An 18690-nucleotide genomic window follows, 5' to 3' on the forward strand; every position below is an offset into this window, starting at 1 on the left:
TATCTCTCTCTTTCACTCTCTTTCTCTCTCTCTCTCTCTCTCTCTCTCTCTCTCTCTCTCTCTCTCTCTCTCTCTCTCTCTCTCTCTCACACACACACACACACACACACATACATAGATCTGGAGGTTGGCCAGGCATCAGATCACTGTCAGTTCAATAGAAGAGAGTGAATTAAGTTGAGATGAGAATTCATTCTGTGTAAATGTGAGTGGTCAAATTTGTAATGCAAACAGTTCTAAGGCACCTCTGACTACCATTAAAATTGTTCCTACTGCGGTCCCAACAGGATCGTAGTCAATAATGTATCCCTTAAAATGACGAGTTCACCTACAAATCAAAATTGTGTCATCCTTTGCTCACCCTCATGTAATTCCAAACCTGTATTACTTTTCTTCTGCAGAACACAAAATAAATGAAAGGTTTTAAAGAGGATTTGCCTCTTGTGTTAGCCAAGTGGATCCAATATTTTTTCTCTAACCCTCAGACTATAAAAAAAGCATCAACACAAAAGCCTGAACTTCAAGAGCATCCCAGATTCCAGACCACAAAACATTAGGATTGTGAGTTCACACACACAGCAGTAATGGCTGACATGAGACTTACGCAGTGTTTAGCTTAAATGATAGCCAGAACAGGCATCTGTCTTTCCACAAAGATGGCTTCAAGGGATAGTTCATGCATTATATATAATACAACTATAATACAGTATTCTCATCCACATGTTACAGATGAAGATGTTAGGCAGAATGTGACTGGAAGTCCCAATCCTCATTCAGTTTCATTGTGTGGAAAAAACAATAGAATTTCTGTTCGGTATTCTTCAGAAAACAAAAATAGTTTGAGAATGACATGAGAGTTAGTAAATGTTGAAATAATTAAATTTTTGGGCAGGGTCAGCGCTAAAATTCAAGGGACACGGGACTGTCTCTGTTTTGGGGTGAACAAAGTTAGCTTAAAGCTATTTCTGCTCACCAGCTATACATTAAAGATTGACAAACCCCTAGCGCACTCATGCTAGAACTATTAATGATTCAGAACACATCACACAAGCCCACACAACTTTCAAACGCATTAATCAGAAACAGTCTTTTCCACAAAAACACATAAGGGCATAAGCACATATAAACACAGATCAGACCTGTTCCTGCATACTCTTAATGTGAATCAGCATTGATGAATGTAACCACAAGACCATTAAAGTGAAAGCTTGAACAAACATCCTAATACATTAATCATGAAAATATGAATGAATCATGAATCAAAATTATTCATTGTTTTAAATTTATTCGTGGCATAGACATTTTTCCATTTGGTTATGTTCAATGTTTAACTATTGCTGCATGTATCAGCATCAACGTTGTCTAAAAAATGTTTTTATGGGAACACTTGACAAAAGGGTTGTGTGTGTTTACAATAAGATAACATGAACTAACAATTAACAATATAGTTTTTCATGCTTTATTAATTAGTATTAATTAATCCCAATACAGATATTCGTGTTAGTTCATTATTCATGTTTGCATCAACATCAATAAAACTTTAAAGTTATTAGTCAAATAAATAGTGCTGTCAAATCGATAAATCATGATTAATCGATTCCAAAATAAATGTTTTTATAATATGTATGTGGTATTTATAAGTTTGTAACATGTACATACATGTGTATAACAAATATTTACATGAATTTACATTTGAATTTAAATAAAATGTTAATTATATACATAGAGACAGTATTACTTACATTTCTTAAATACATACATATATGTTTATGTGACATACAAATATACACGCAACACACACACACACATGTATATTACATAAACACAAACATTACTTGATTTGACAGCGGTATTTAAATAAATTACAGATGGTAAAGTGATACAATTTTTTAACACTGAATTTACTTATGAATATTTTCTCATTTCCATTATGCAAAATCATATAATTGGTTAGTTTTTGTTTATGTATAATATCATGCACCTTTCAGTTTTCTTGTGCTTGTGAAAACGGATCTCAGCATCTTCAGTAGAGCATATTTTCTCTGCATCAGAGCTCACTGTAAAGACAGCCTGGCGAACCGTTTACACAGCGCTAATGTGCATGAAATAGAGGATTAGGTTTTGAGGTGGGAGGGGAACGGACATCTTAGGACCCAGTGGCTGCTGTGCCGTGTCCACGTCCCTCATGGGAAGGCTTATCCTAATCGCCCCACTGTCTCAGCAGGCCCCCCAAGGCCATTACACAACACCCAGGGGCCCCAAGTCTTTAATAAAACAGGGTTATGAATGTATTTGTCTTAATACTCCAATACTGGTGTATGTGGGTGGCAGATATGAGGGCAGAGGAGAGGAAAGGGTGGGATGGGGGTGGTGCCGCCTTTGAATGGCAAAACTGTGTCCAGTTTAACGGAGCCACTTTAAGCCGATTTTTTCGGGTCACATTGGCACCAATGGGGGATTAACTTTCTTCACAAACGTCCGATTGAGATCTTAGCCTTGTTTCACCTTACGTCTCGGTTGCCCAATTTGTACCAACCATGGAGAGGAATGAATGGGCCATCCTACGAAGGACAAAAAGAAAAATTTGCTCAGTTTTGCTGTTGTTTTTTTCTAGTTTAGTCCCTGTCCCCCAGAATTAGGGTTTTTCCCACAAGGGATCAAACAGATGATGAATGGTCGTGTCTTCTGACTCTTTTCTCTTCCTTTCGCTGTCCATCAAAGGAGAGGAGCTTGTTCTCACAGGCCATGTGGGAGAGCGCTGATGGCTCTGCAAGAGTGTGGTTGGAACAAACAGGTGGTACAGTATTGTTGAATGTGTTTGTATGTGATTGTCAACGTATAGGCACAGCAAACAGGTGTGAGTCTGACAGTCTTTATGTGAGCCAATAACATTAATGGCATGTCAATTACTTTCCCACAGTGACACAGCTTCTGCCCTGGAGCACTTTACAATGAATTGACAGCATAAAACATTTTAATTAGTAAAAGACAATTCATAATAAGAGCCATTGCTCTTATTGCCCAGGAAGCACAGTGTTCTTTTTCTTAAGCATCAATAAGGGTTAAGGGTGGGCCAGTTGAGACTTTTAGCTAAAAAGATTTTTCCTATGCCTGAAAAAGGTTTGCAGTATTTTAAGTCTAACATGGTCTGATTAGTTTTAAGGTATAGTTGACCCTAAATGTCTTTCTTCTGTAGAACACAAAAGAAGTTATTTTTAAGAATGTTGCACTGAAAAAGGCCGGAATCCATTGACTTGCATTTGTTTTATGTGAATGAAATAGAAGCAATTGGGTACCGCCGTTGTTCGGTTTATCAGTATTCTTTACAATATTCTTCATTTTCAACAGTATCTCATACAGACTGAGATTTAAAAAGATACTTGAAGGAATAGTTATAATTATTTAATCACCTTCACGTCATCTCAGATTCTTGCATGTCCCATGATGAAATATAATAGTATAGACGGTTTCATCTTGACATAAACAAACGTTCTTGCGCATGCACACTTTTGTGACCCCAACTCAACTTCCGGTACACATTCCCAAACAATAGGGTGCCTGAAGATTATTTATGATAGCAATCAGAAAAAAACGGGAAGAAACGTTACTTGGCTAAACTTGTCTCTCCAATATTTTGAATTTAAACTCCGATATCACGTTCAACCATACGGTTTGTTTAAATACGACGGAACTACAGGACCCATTCAACAGATTGTTTTTTATAAAAGGAACATACAACAAAATTCAACAAATCGTTTATTTAATACAGTTATTATACAGTAAAATCTAAACATACATTCATATAAACATAAATTTAATTAAATATAAATGGTTATTATTAGATACAGATACAGATTATGTTGTGGCTGTTTTGGTTTCAGTATAGTTAAATAGGTAACATTTAAATGATTTATCATTTTCTATAAACAACCTATCATTTCACTTCAGCAGACATATGAGTCTTATGGGTCTTTTTTAATTCAGATTTTTACATCATATGAAACTTGAATAATTAGCTTTATATTTATGTATGTTAAGATACAACAATATTTGGCAGGTACAGAACTGTCTAAAACTCTGGACTCTGGATTGTTGCAAAACAAACAAAAATATTGAAATAATTGGTCAATCAGAGGCAAAAATAAAGCGTTTATATATTTAGGGTACAAAATGTCTTCATGGAACATGATCTTTACTTAATATCCTTATGATTTTTGGCATAAAATAAAAATCAATAATTTTGACCCATACAATGTTCTTTTTGTTTTTATTAAAAATGTTCTCGTGCTGCTTAAGACTGGATTTGTGATCCAGGGTCACATATATAAACCCACTGGAGTCATTTCAATTACTTTAATAATGGATATAAAGTTTGGGAGCTTTTACATTTAGAACATGAATTTAATCATTTTAATTTAAAATTGTTTATTTGCATTTATCTAGAGAAAGCAAGAAATATACTTTAGTCTACACCCCAATATTTAAATAAACTCTACGTTTCCCAAGGGACAAAAGAGCCACCTCAGAGCAGTATGACCGTAGTGCAGTAGTGCTTTTAAGACCGGACAAAGATCCCAGCTAACTCAAGTTTAATTTTGTGTGGCGGTTATTATTGTATTTACCATTTTCTCCTGGCTTATTCTCAATGTGTTATTATCCATAATAATAATGAGTAAACAAGCTCTCTGGAAGCTGCGTAATTAATGCTGGCCCTGTCTGCTCTCTGGGTCTCTCTCTCGTCTCTCTCTCTAATCTAGTTTTCTAACACCCTCATTACAACATAAAAGTGCATGCACACACAAACAAGCATGGCGTTGCAAATGAGAAGGAGAGATCGTATGAGATTGAAAAATGTTTACTCAGAGAGTAGCCTACCCAGCAATGTAAACAACAAAGGTCAAGAAAATTTAAACTTGCTAAATATGCGGTTTATATTGGGTCCCCAGGTTATTTGGGGTCATTTTTAAAGTCAGATTTTGTAAATAAAAAAGAGAAAATCAAAACAAACGCTATATGTATGGACCAAAGAGTTTCCGAAGTTTGTTTTTCAAGCATTTGGTATTTTTGTGCAAAGATATGACATGTTTACAGATGAATATGCATGAATCTCGCTCTCTCGTTCACAAACGCCTTCTAGACAAAGTCATTTCTATGATCAGCAGCTGCAAAAAACTGGCTCGCAGTAACTGTGCTCTAGTTTTTGGGATAACTGTGGAGGTCATGTGTGGCCCCGTGGATCTGGTAACATTTATACAGGGGCAGGGACTAACCCTTTAGGCGTACACCTGAACACACACTAGCATGGATCTGCAGGTGCAGGGGAAAAACAAGGGGCAACAAAAGAATCTCTTCATATGTACATACAAAGTCAGACGGATGTCATGACCTTTGACTTTTGAGGTTCAGAACCCGCACTGGGTGTTGGCAGCTCGGTTTCCTACCAACTCCTGATTTAGCTACTTCCTGATTGGTGAATCCAGCAGAATGACAACTAGATTAGAATCATCTCCACGGCTGGGCAGAAAACCCAAGAAAGATGTGTTGGTGGAAACAAAAAAGGAAAGAGAGAGAGAGATGGAAAGGAAGTAAGACACAGAAACATGTAGAGAAAAAACATAATAATTTATGTAAATTATTCATTATGTCACAGTTATAAAAACTGGAAAACCATTGAGGTCGTCTTTCACACCATCACTGGAACCACAAAATTACAGAGTGACTTACAATCAAAGGAGCAAACAAGGAGAACACAGATATGTGTGAACAGGATGTTGTAAAAAGTGCATAAAAAAACTAACATGCATTATATAAATTTTTTTCCTGCAGCTCAATTGTTAGAGCTTTGGCTACAGAAAGGTTGTTTGTTTCACTACCAGGGAACAAGCACACTGATAATAAATATATACTTTAAAGTCTTTTTTGGATAAAAACTTCTCCCAAATGCGCAAAAATGGCATATTGCTTTGTTCCTGTTTTTGTTGTGAAGTACGATTCACATTAAAATATACACAAAAAAAATGCTGCAATTACGTATTCTAGAAAGATGTTTAAAAATGTGTCTTGGTTTACGTCAGTTTTGTTTTAACATGTTCTATTCTTCTTTTTTGCAGACAATCGAATTGACAGGTCTCCAGGGTATTTCCACTGGCACGAGCGAGGTGAATGACAGTCTTTGCAAGTCCACCTGTGAGTGTTTCTGAAGAGAGAATGGAAGACACAGGAGGGGTGGGTGGTCACGGCACTACTCGGTTTGTGTAGGTGAAGCGCTTGTGTGCGTCTTGGTGAGCCAGCTCCCATGCTTGGTAAAAATCACCTAATTTTTCACTTGAGTGGCTCTCTTTGGGCAGCCCCCTCCCAGCGACCCCTTCAGAGTAAAATTCCTCTAGTGAGTGTTAGGACTGCACTCACATTGCCCCCCTCGCTCCCCCTGCACACACCAAGGGGCATTGAAAATGCATTAACACCAAATCAATGGAAAACAGTGGAAAAAAGGCAAAAAGAGAGAGAGGAAAAAATCTCCTTAGCAACATAATCTAGATGGCCTCATGAAAAGAAGAGGGGGAAGTGAAAAGGGGGGAAGAAGAAGGGAAACGTGGAACGAGAAAGGGGGGTGGCTGAGCGTTTAGTGCAGAATAAGAGACTGAACGCTGAGAGGTCTTGGACACAGACAGCGACAAAATAGAGAATTAACACAAGAGAAACTGTTCCCATTTACCACCAGGGCAAAAGCGACTATATTAACACCCTCCCATTAGGGGGCGGGGGGTTGTTAAGACCTCTGAAACTCTCTAGTAATGTCCCCTGGGAACCGAGAAAGTCAAAACAATTGATAATTGGTAATTGCTGTTTTTATTTTTGAACAAAAAGTATTATTAAAGGCTAAAAATATTATTTTGTTGACTTTTGCATTTCCAGTTATATTTGATTTAACCTGTTGCTGCATTGTCATCTTAAGGTTTTAACAGAAGTTTTTACCTTTGAAGGTTGTTACTTCTAAACCCACCAGTTGTTTTACCCTTACCCGTGATTCTATATGAATGTACTCTTAACATGTTAAATCGTTTATGCCAAAAAAAAACGAGGAGTTCATTTGCAAAAACATGTAGCATAACATTTTCAAAAATCTTGTTTTTCTTATTGTGCATTCCAATTAATATCAATGTAACTGCAGTTGGGTTGTTGTCATTAAGAAGTAATAACAAAAAATATATAGCTAAACAACTCAATAAAACGCAGTAAAAACATGTTGACATAATTAAAACATAATTTTTGAAAATATTTTTTTATTATCTGTTTTATCAAATAAACACTTCAGATATAAAAAATCTGTATACTTAAACATGTAAAATGTATTTAAAATGTGGAATTATACATTGCAATTATATTACAATATATTAAATAATTCATGAGGAATTGCTGCCTTTCATATAAAAAAGATAAGCACTTGGTTCTAACATATGGAAATGTATTATTATTTAAAATATTGCATTATATTTTTCAGTTTATTTTTAAACATTTTAGTTTTGAAGAGATGTCCGAATGGCGGACAAAAGTGATAATGCACCTCTGAATATTGACCGTTTTCTGGATTTTTTTTATATTTTACCGTTTCAAAATACATACTTTTGGATAAAAATGATTATGGACTGATTGTTATGATTCATCTTGTAGAGGTTTAAAAACAACAGTTGCTTTGATAAGGCAAAAGACCAGTCGGCATGTCACTCTAAGACAAGACAGTAAGTGAGAGAGAGACCTTAGGCAGGTGCATTATTTTGAATGGGGTCGACCATAAAGAACTATATTCTGTGTGGAAAGAAATGGAAGGATATGTTCTTCAAATGTGAGAATTCCCAATTCCGTTAATTTGGTGTTGGACACTTGTTACCAGTCTCTATGTAAATGACCTTTAACCTCTACTACATGATCAGGTCAATGGTGGGAGGGTTAGACTTAATTAGGAGGTCATTAAAACCTGCCCCCTGCAAGCCATTAGCTTTATAACTGCCCACACACATACCCACAGCTGACCCATTGCTGTAATCAGGCAGAAGAATATGAATATCAGAGCTTTGGTCAGGAAATGTGCTGGTGTCTGTGTATTTGTTCAGCTCCACTGCATCAGTATAGACCAGACATGCCGTAATAACAATTAGTGAACCCTTATAAATCAATTAGTGAATATATCTTGATGAGTAAAGTAATTGAAATGATTTTTTTTTTATTAATGAAGTTATTTTGCCATTGATTGATGGCAGATCAAAGAATCGTGCAAACTGGAATCATTTATTATACAATATGCAGACACACATTTTCCAGCTGCATTAAATTGCTGTATAAAAAATTAGTTTGTTAAAAATAAAGAAATTAAATACGCAAGTATAGAGTACAGGTTGGTGTGTTGAAGGTTGCATTGCTTTCTTGGCTAGATATCCAAGTAGACTTAAAAAATACTTACATTCCCACTATAATGTAGAAGGAAAAGCCTGAGCAGCAGAATTCAGTTCATGGGGAAAAGCTGGCGATCAGATGCATTTCCCGGCATCCCTCTTGTCAACATGAGTCCGCTCCTGAGAGGGCCTATTTAAAGACGGAAAGATTAAGATAAAACAAGAGAGGCTGAATGAGAAAGAGGGAATAAGTGAGAGACGACAGCTCTAACTACAGAGGCATTAACAAAGACAGTACAAAGGCAAAAGGACAGAGAAAAAGAGTGAGAGAAAGGCCAGAGGTTAGCCGAGACAGAGAGAGATGGAAAAACAGCAAGAGAGACAAGGCGTAAAAGAAGGAGAAAGGAGGGCGATATAAAGAGCGACTGATGTAGATAAACAGTGAAGAAAAGGAGAGAAAGAGAGATTAATAAAGAGGGAGAAGTGGAGAAAAATAGAAACTAAAGGAGAAAGCAGGGCCTCCAGTGACTCTCTTTGTCCCAATCGGCGATTTCACACCGACACAAAGGGCTCGGTGGACGTTTCATCCTTTTATTAACGTTTCTCTGGCGTTTATTCAGCGTTATTCTGTGACGTTATGAAGTCAGTCCCATTCAGGGCACATTATAAATCACCTCCGTCACTGCAGAGCGTGGCCAATCGGCCAATTACGCAGTGTGGCCGCCCCTGAACACGCAGGACAATGGCATCACAAGGCCAATAAACAAGCCTCTAATAGGACGGCGGGGAAAACGCGCCCAAAACAGGCCCCAACCGCCCGCCGCACGCACGTATTCCATCATCCCCATGCCCTCACATTTCCTCCCGCTAATGCTAGCACACACACACACAGCTGCAGAGGGAGAGAGAGGGCAGGAGGGTATGAGTGGCACAGAGAGAGAAAAATGACCCGGCGCTAGTGCACTGTGCAAACCCCCCCCCCGTGGCCCTTTTCATGCTGGAGGCCAGAACAAAAGCATACTGTTGCCATACTGTGACGTTCACGCTAGCCAGTTAGCACAGCTGCAAGAGCTCACCTTAACGCTAGCAACTATTGTTGGCCCATTTTAGAACCCCTTCCATCCATCTTCTGGACTGGATGAGACAAATACAGACTCGGAGAGAGCGGCCGGGTGATGCAGCTGCAAAGTGAATGCCGGGGGAAGGTGAAAAGGGGAAAACTGGAGAGTAGAGAGACAGAGAGATAGTGAATCTAAATCTGAGAGTGAGGTGTCAATGTAACAGACCCAAGGGTGGTCCCACCCACTCGCTTACATAGCAGCTGCCTGACAGTTAAACAGTAACCAAATAGAGAGAGAGAGAGAAATTATGGAAGAGTTTCTGTGATGGTGCAGTTTGTTCAGTGTGTAAAAGTGGCTTGACATTGTTTTTGTAGGATTTTTTGTTTCTTTTTTATGTGTAAACTGTTATTATTTGTCATGTTTGTTCCCTGGGAATCAAACCCACAACGTTATGTTGTTGTGGAAGATTTTGCTGATTAAACATAGCACTCTATTTGTTGAGTATCTCATTTCAGCCCTTGAAATTATAACGTTGCTCCATAATATATTTCCTTCATATTCCGAAACATTATTTTGTTAATCAGATTTAGGCATTTTAGTTGAATGAACATTTTTGCACTTTACAATAAGGAGGTTTTGTTAACATAATGCATTAGCTAACATAAACTAACAAAAGCATTACAACTTTCTGAAACCTCGGATGTCCACATTTTTTACTTTTAATCGGACGCACGCACCTGGCCTGAAGTTAACTTACTTATGTAAAATACAAAACGCTTTTTTTAAAGTGCCATGAACCTATGAGCTCTAGGACCTTGGGGAATCCCTGGGCGGAGTGATGTAGGAGGAAATTTAGGAATAAATTAAATATTGTGAAATAAAACGACAGAGAACAAAAATCAGATAACAAAAGTAGTCTTTAGTGCAATGTACGGACAGACAGAATTTGACATTAATTAGATCTGAACAGATTTAACTGTTATAACTCCACCCCCTGTGTGACGTCATTAACTAGATTGCTGAACCAACTTGGTTCAAACGATTGACGAGTTACTACAGTTTCAGGAGACAGTCGTTCCCCTTCAGTCGGTCTCTCAACGTTGTATTGACTGGGGTTTGATCTTGAGAACCTATCATCTCCAAGAGGAATTTTAAAATGACAATGGGCTTGGTGAATGGCCCACGCACGCCAGTCTCCGCCCTGTACATGCGGGTATAAAAGGAAGATGGTGGTGGTCATTCATTCATCCTTTGTTCTTCGTGGCACATGTTGTCAAGCTTTAACGTCTTCGAGACTTCTTTCCTGCTGGACTTACGACGCAGAGCAGCGGACTTTTCCCTTTTGAGCAGACTTCCCCGGGGCGTTTCGGCAGTGACCTACAGACGTAAACCTACGAAGGTGGTGGACCTTTTTGCCTCCACCCATTGCCCGCTTTGGTAATCCCTGACCGAGGGTCCCCTCGGCACGGATGCCTTAGCACACAGCTGGCCGCGGGACAATCCGGGCCTCTAGAATCTCCATGCCTGGTACCTGGATGGGACGAGGACACCTTGAGTGGCTTGCCGCCAGTGGTCAGGGAGACCGTCTTGCAGGCTAGAGCCCCCGCCACTAGGCGTTTGTACGTTTATAAGTGGTGCCTCTTCTCGTCCTGGTGTACTCCCCATGGGGAGAACCCACGGAGTTGCTCGATCGGGTCAGTGATGACCTTCTTACAGCAGAGACTAGAGAGTAATCTCTCCCTGTCCACGTTGAGAGTGTATGCGGCCGCTATTGCCACTCATCACGATCTCGTGGAGGGTAAGTCTCTCAGTCAGCACGACCTGATCACCAGGTTCCTCAGGGGCGCGAGAAGGGTGAATCCACCTTGACTGCACTCCGTACCCTCTTGGGACCTTAATGTGGTCTTAAACGGCCTTGGTACGGCCCTTTTTGAGCCCCCCGGATGATGAAGACCGCACTCTTGGTGGGGCTCGCTTCTATCAAGAGGATAATGGACCTTCAGGCATTCTCCGTGTCCCATGGGTGCCTAGAATTTGGTTACATGCCCAAGGTTTCCACCACTCCCTTCCGGGATCAGGTGGTGAACCTGCAGGCACTCCCTTCTGGGGAGGAAGACCCAACATCCAACATGTTGTGTCCAGTACACACACTGCGCCTCTATCTGGACCGCATGCAGAGCCTTAGAAGCTCTGAGCACCTGTTTGTTTGTTATAGGGGACAGTACCCGGGGAGGGCTGTCTCCAAACAGAGATTGGCGCACTGGATTGTGGATGCCATTACTGTGGCATACCAGTCCCAAGATCGCCCGTGCCCGCTGGCAGTGAGAGCCAACTCCACTCTGAGTATGGCCTCCTCGTGGGCACTGGCGCAGGTCGCCTCTCTGGCAGACATTTGTAACCCTGCGGGTTGGGTTGCCCATGTCCTAAGCACTTCCGGCATATAGGACGGGCACTTTCTCCCCTTTTCAGGTGAGTCTACCGCGCTATTTAGCCTCCCTTCTTTCCCCCTTTGGGCGAAGTACAGGCATTCCATCCATCACTAAGCATTTGGTAAACAGACTGGGCGGTGCAGAATTCTTTTGAAATCGAGTCCAGTATTGGTAGACTCACCCCTGCTCAGGTGGACCCCATACTGTAACCTCCATTCCCTAAAGGAGGGAACAAGACGTTGTGTCTTCATGCCACAACGCTTCGATGAACCGCTGCAGCGACTGGGAGATACCTTTCAGGTTCCTCAGCCCACAGGGTGAATGAATGAGCGCCGCCTTCTTCCTTTTATACCCGTATGTACGGGGCGGAGCCTGGCTTGCGTGAGCCATTCGACAAAGCCCATTGGCGTTTTAAAATTCATCTCGGAGATGATAGGTTCTCAAGATCAAACCTCAATCAGTTTCTCAAAAGTCGTAACCGAGACGTTTCCCCAACGATGCATCGTACTATGGTGGTTAACCAGCGACTTATGTCGTTGTTCGGGAAACGTACCCCAGTGGGTAAAAAATCGAACTATTTATATGTATTAATATTAATTAGTTTTTGGTATAACACTTGTATTAAATAAGCATTTTGAATATTTTTCTATGTTAATTTTATTAAATAAACAATTTGTTGAATAGGTCATTTTGTTGAATTTAGGTTTAACCAAGTAATGGTTGTTCTACTGGTAACACGAAATATTTCTTTCTACACAAACTTATAACTTTAATCCAAATTAATTTAGTTATTTATTTTTGTTTACTTTCAAATAAAATCTACAGACTCTATTCGTTGCAGATGTGCAACATTTGAGCCTCAAAAGTGAAGCGAAGAACCTGTCTATACAATGTGTTGTGAAATTTTCAAACACTTTTTAATACTTTTAGATATTTGCAAAACCCAGTGACAAACATAATGGGTGACTATTGATGATAATAATAATTTAATAATATACAAACACAAGGGTTTCAGAAGGACAGTATAGCGATTATTAATGTTTGTTAATGTTAATGTCAATGCAGTTGTTTATGTTAGTTCATTGTGCAATGTTGACAGTTACAACTTTTACTTTCAAATTGTATAAACAAATGCTGAAATTAACATGTACCTGTACAAGTATTAGTTACAACATTAGTTAACAATTGAGTTTCAAGAAATAGTTTATAATGAGCTGTAATTTTTTTCTTTACCTAAGGTCTGTTTTTAAAACAACATGTCGCAAAATATTCATAATATGTTCTATTTGGCATATGTTAAATTTTTTCTTACGAACCATGTTTAGTTGGCTTACAAAATCTGTAACTTGTCTAGACTGAGATGTAAAACCCCAAAATAACATGAAATACTTCTTAACTTAATATCGCTCCAAGAAGCTGTATAACAGATATTGAAGTTACTAAGTACTAAAAAGATATTAAGAGATAAACTAAATATATACCAATTATCTAGAAAAAAAGTGTGTTGTCTCCTTGAGCATCAATGACTGCTTGGCTTTTGTGATGCTTGTGTATGAGTCCCTCAATTGTTTTGAGTGGCATCTCGTTATTATAGACACTGCGGGTAGCAACTGAAATGTTCAGGGCATGCTGGGAAACTAAAGAACTTACAGTACCTGGAGAATGTTTGTCAGCTGCTGCTCAGAAAAGACCAGGGGACTCGTGCTTAACTATCACGGAGGTCTGTAAACATTCTTTAAACCAACACACTATTAAGAATCATATGTAAATAATTGTACAGAAAAATTTGCATAGGCTAGTATTTTGTAGTTTTTGTCATTACGTTAAGATCACTAAACAAATAATATATGTCTTTAAATAAATCTCAAACCACCCCCAAAATGGGGTGCAGACCTACAAGCACAACTGTATATTGAAACTTAATAGCGGCACAAAGAGCTGAACTTGGATTTAAATGTGAATGAAAGTGGAGGGGTGCCGAGCGTTGGCCCAGCTGCAAGAATCGGCATTAGAGACAAAGGTCATCAGCACTACACACTACCCTTATGAACCCTCCCTGTGTACCAACCCCGTCGCGCACTGAAAAAAAGCCTACCATCACAAATCGCCACTGCCACTGCCCCTTCCCCGTACGCCCTACAACCTTCAACAGCCTACATACCTCAATGAATAATTCCCCCTTTAGATGCTCTCTCTCTCTCTCTTTCTCTCCCTCCCTCTGAAGTGTATGCAGCTGCTAAGAGAAAGTAAGTGTCATCTATTGGTTGAGTGAGTCTAATAGCTCTTGGTACTATGACACTAAATACCCCTTGCACAATTCTGCCGTTTTCATTAAAAAGAGCCCAGGCACGTTACTATCCCACTGAATATCTCAGCCACAATGCCACTCGTGCACAAAATTGTCCCAATGCATTTCTGATATACGGACTAAATACCCACTCAACTAAATCGCTCTGCGGGCTATACAAACCAGCAATACTACTTCACATTCTTAGGCGGAAAAATACAAAGAAAAAGGCTCGACCCCTCTATGGTTTGCAATAGGGGTGTAAAAATATATCGATATATCACAAAACCAAAAATGTAAATCAAAATAAGATATGCATGGTACAGCTGTGATGATTGTTTTACGATATTATGTCTGTTTTTTCGATTGGGTGAGCTATATGCATCACTATATGCACTTTTTAAATGTTTTTTCTGCTTTTTTTAGTTCTCTCTTGTAGTTTGGCATTTCATTTGAATTTTGTGTTAACTTTTAGTCTTATTTTCCAAAACAGATATATTCAATGTTTCTTTATATGCAGCAGGTTCAGTATAATATCTTTTCTTTAACAAAATAATAATTAATTTGAATATTTGAATAGAATTTTTACATTTACTTAAAAAATGTATACAATAGTCATTAAGAACCTATAGTATCATTTATCTTATCGTGTATAATTACGCCCCGTGGCACATTTCTAAAGATTATAATATAATAACCATAATTTATCCAGAGGTTTGGACAAACACATTAATTCAAGCATAGTTTTTTCCTTAAAAATATGAATGAAGTATTTTAAGGTTAATTTAGAAAAATGGTAATTTGTTCTTAAACTTTTTTGAACACCTGCGTCTTCCAAGAATTTTGGACACAGACCTATCAAGATGGCCAACTTTTCACAGGCCTTTTGTTTAGATTTTTAAGTGTTTTTAAGCAGTTTATCAAACCGTCCCATTTACAAACAATTTCAGCTTGCATTTTATGAGGTGGGGTTGGGGGTCGCTTGATTACCATTCAGGTGGACGGTTGGCAGCCCTGTCTGCTTTTTGGACAACTGTGTTCAGAGTAGCCCAGAGAGGCATGCATGTAGTTGGTGGTGGGGGTGGTGCCGGGGGATCGATTTGATTCTAATCGGACCATGAAAAGAACATGATCTAACTGCTTTCAGCTGGGAGTACATTTGGGTCCTCTCTACTGTTTGCTCTCCCTCTCTACTCCCCTTTTCCATTCTTCGACGCACTCTCTCGCCCTGTCTTTCACTCTTTGACACACAATGTCTCTGGCCGCTTCAAAAAGCCTTGAATGTCTCATTAATGACTTTGTGAATACCGGGCTAGAGAGATTTGAGGATGGACGCGGCAAGGGAGGGAGAAGAAAAAGAAAAGGGAGCGTATAAAATTCCAGGCTTGTTTAAAAAGGCCGGCTTAGATCTTTGCCATGGATTATCATGACAGCGTTTCGGAGGCTGAATGGGGTTGACCCCTTTGAACGCCAGTGTTTTTGGTCAGATAGAGACTCGAAGGGTTTACTCACGTTCACTGACTCTTAAAGTTTATTGTGTCTGTCCCCTTCGTTGTTTTTACTCCCGTGTCCGTTCAGTCATTTGTTGTCTTGTCTCGGATTTTATGTCCTCGATTCCAGCTTCCATTGTCAGTTTATCTATCTGTGACATCATTTATCCATAGTTCACACCCATCATTTCATCCTCCTGTCATTGGGTGAAAAATATCTTCTCGCTTGCTGATTCTTTCGCCCTCACGCTGTTTCTCAGGATAAATCTGTTAAAGGTCCCTCTGCTTTTCAGCCGCTCCTGTCATCAGGATAGTTAACACAACACTGAGGGCCATAAGTCAGAAGCCACAGGTCAAAGGTCAAGGTGGCCCTAAAGCTTGCCTTTTTTATCAATTTCTATTTGTTTTTTACTTCCGTTTCTTTAAACACTTCACAGCATTGTAGTGAAATAGTACGTCAATTACTTTTTATACCCTCGGTCAAGTCTTAATGTCAATGTCATTATAGAATGGAATACAAAATCTTACAAAAATTAATGACAGTCTTAGATACAAATGATTATGGATATATCATAGATATCACCGTTGTCCTTCTGAAACCTTGTTATCCATATTTTGTGATTAAAATAAAAAAATATATATTTATACTTTTATAGTTTCTCACTGCGATTTACAAATATCTAACCAGTTAGAAGTAAGTATTAAAAAGTGCTTGTCAACTTGCCAACAACACAGTATTTACTCATTTTAAAAGTACAGTGTTTTTCCATTTCCTAAAAAACTGTGAATTTGGACATCTGAGGTTTTGTAAGGACAGCGACGGTATTTAAAATTCTCAAAATAATACAATATAATTGAAATGTGTATTGTAATTGTGTATGTGCATAAGTCATCCCTAACTGCCACCTAAAAAAGAAAATGCTGTCATCGTTTATTCATCCTTAAGACGTTTTTAAACCAATTTGCCTTTCTTTCTTCCAATGAACACAACAGGAAAAACTTCAAAGAATGTCAAAGCTCCTATTTTTCTATGCAGTGAAAGTCAAAGGAGTCTAAGGCATGAACAGTATGTGTAAAATCTCTTTTCATGTTCCACAAAAGAAATAAAATCATGAGGGTGAGTAGTCATGATGTAAGAATGTTAATTCTTGGATGAGCTATGTATATAACACGTTTTCACAAAGGGGTGAAAGTTTGAATATAACACAGGATAAACAATAATCCAGAGACAAAATAGTCAGGTGACTGAATTTTTTTTTTTGTAAACATACAATTTACAATAAAAACAACAAAAAACAATAAGAGAAAACAGTTGCTATCGTAGATATTTAACTACTATGTCTGTGTTACTTATTTGGCAATGTGAATCAGTTTCGTCATGCCAATAAAGTGAATTAAACAGAATTCAATTGAATTGAGAGAGAGGGTGGAACAGGCAGGTGCTGAGAAGCCCTTGCACGTGCATCCACATTAGTCCGCTCAACTTGAACAAGCCTCATTGCAACGAGCAGGTGAAGGGATACGGATTCTAGTAAGAAAGAGCGAGACTCCAACTCTGTTGCTCGCATACAAATTTCAGTCCCCTACCCCCAAAACACAGCACAAATACACTCAGACAGACGCAAATGGGCCGAGGCAACACAAAGAGGTAGTCGCACTTGAAACTCTCTTCAGCTCCAGTTAAACAGGACAGAGTGTGCGTGAGAGAGAGGCACGACGCAGTCCTTTGAAAACTACCCACTCCTCTCCATGCATGCACAACATTAAGGTACTCCGGGCTGTTTATGACACAAGCAAGCACAAAACTGCCACAATTAACAAGACACAGGGAAAACACCTTATCCTGAGGTGGATGAAACGGTGCTGGAAGTGTTCCATGCAGCATTAAAAGGCTTCTCTATCCTCGTGCTTGTGTTTGAGACTTAAAAAGAGTTGTGATAATACAATTAGACCTTTTATCGTTCGGCTGCATGAAGTGCGCCCCAGACTGTAGAGTGCATTTCCCAGCACAAATTAATTGGCCAGCCACAACAATCACAACATAACAGCTTTTATAACGGTCGAGAAAATGGCGTTATTCAGATTATTATATCTCCAATTTGGGTGGCACTAATGTGTCTGTGTGTGCAGCGATGGAGTAATTATTTCCGTATCGAGCACATCAGGCTAAAACACAAGATTGTCAATAACAGATTTTGCTCATTACCCCACACAGCTCAATTCATTCCAGAACTGCTTATCCTGGCTTCAAAGGGAAGGATACGCAACACACGTTAGTGGTGTAGGCTGATGTTTTCTGTAAACACTGAGAACCTTAAATGACCTAATAAACTGCACAATCCACTGACACATGATGGGCCTGTAGCTAACCTTCGGATTCGAAGCAGAGCAGAGTCGATCTCTGGTTATAAAGTGCATGACAAAAGGACATATGTAACATACCGCGCTTAATTTATTTAACTACGAGTTTTAATAAAGAGATAACATAAATATGTTAGGAATCTGTCAAAAACTTGTTTAAAACTTTAAAAATGGTATCATCATCTATTAAAACTGAAATTTCAGCTGGCACATTCAATTTCTCTACTTCAACACTATTCAAACTATTCAAACTTTTCTATTAAGTAATGCAAGTAAATAACTGTCCTTGGGCGTCTGAATAAAAAAAGGGCTTACTGTTTTCTCTGCAATTTTCTTGTAAAACATTAAATTTGCAAATTCATGGATAACAATAATTATATTTTAGCATTACAGATACTAAAGTGACGAACACATTCTGGTGGATTAACTGAACATAAAACAATTCCAGTACTGCTAGGGCATCTGCGTTTCTAATACATTTACAGTATGTGTGCGTAAAAGTAGGGATCATAGAAATAATTGAAAAGTGTAAAGTAATTTACCAACAACAAAAATATAAATGTTTATTTTACCTTTTTTTATTTGTTTAGGCTTTAAAGCACACAAATGTATGTGCATAATGACGTATGGACAGTTTCTTTTATTTCTAACACTGTAGATCGCAGCAGATAA

This window comes from Barbatula barbatula, assembly GCF_947034865.1.
Source record: "Barbatula barbatula genome assembly, chromosome: 15".
NCBI classification, from domain to species: Eukaryota; Metazoa; Chordata; class Actinopteri; order Cypriniformes; family Nemacheilidae; genus Barbatula; species Barbatula barbatula.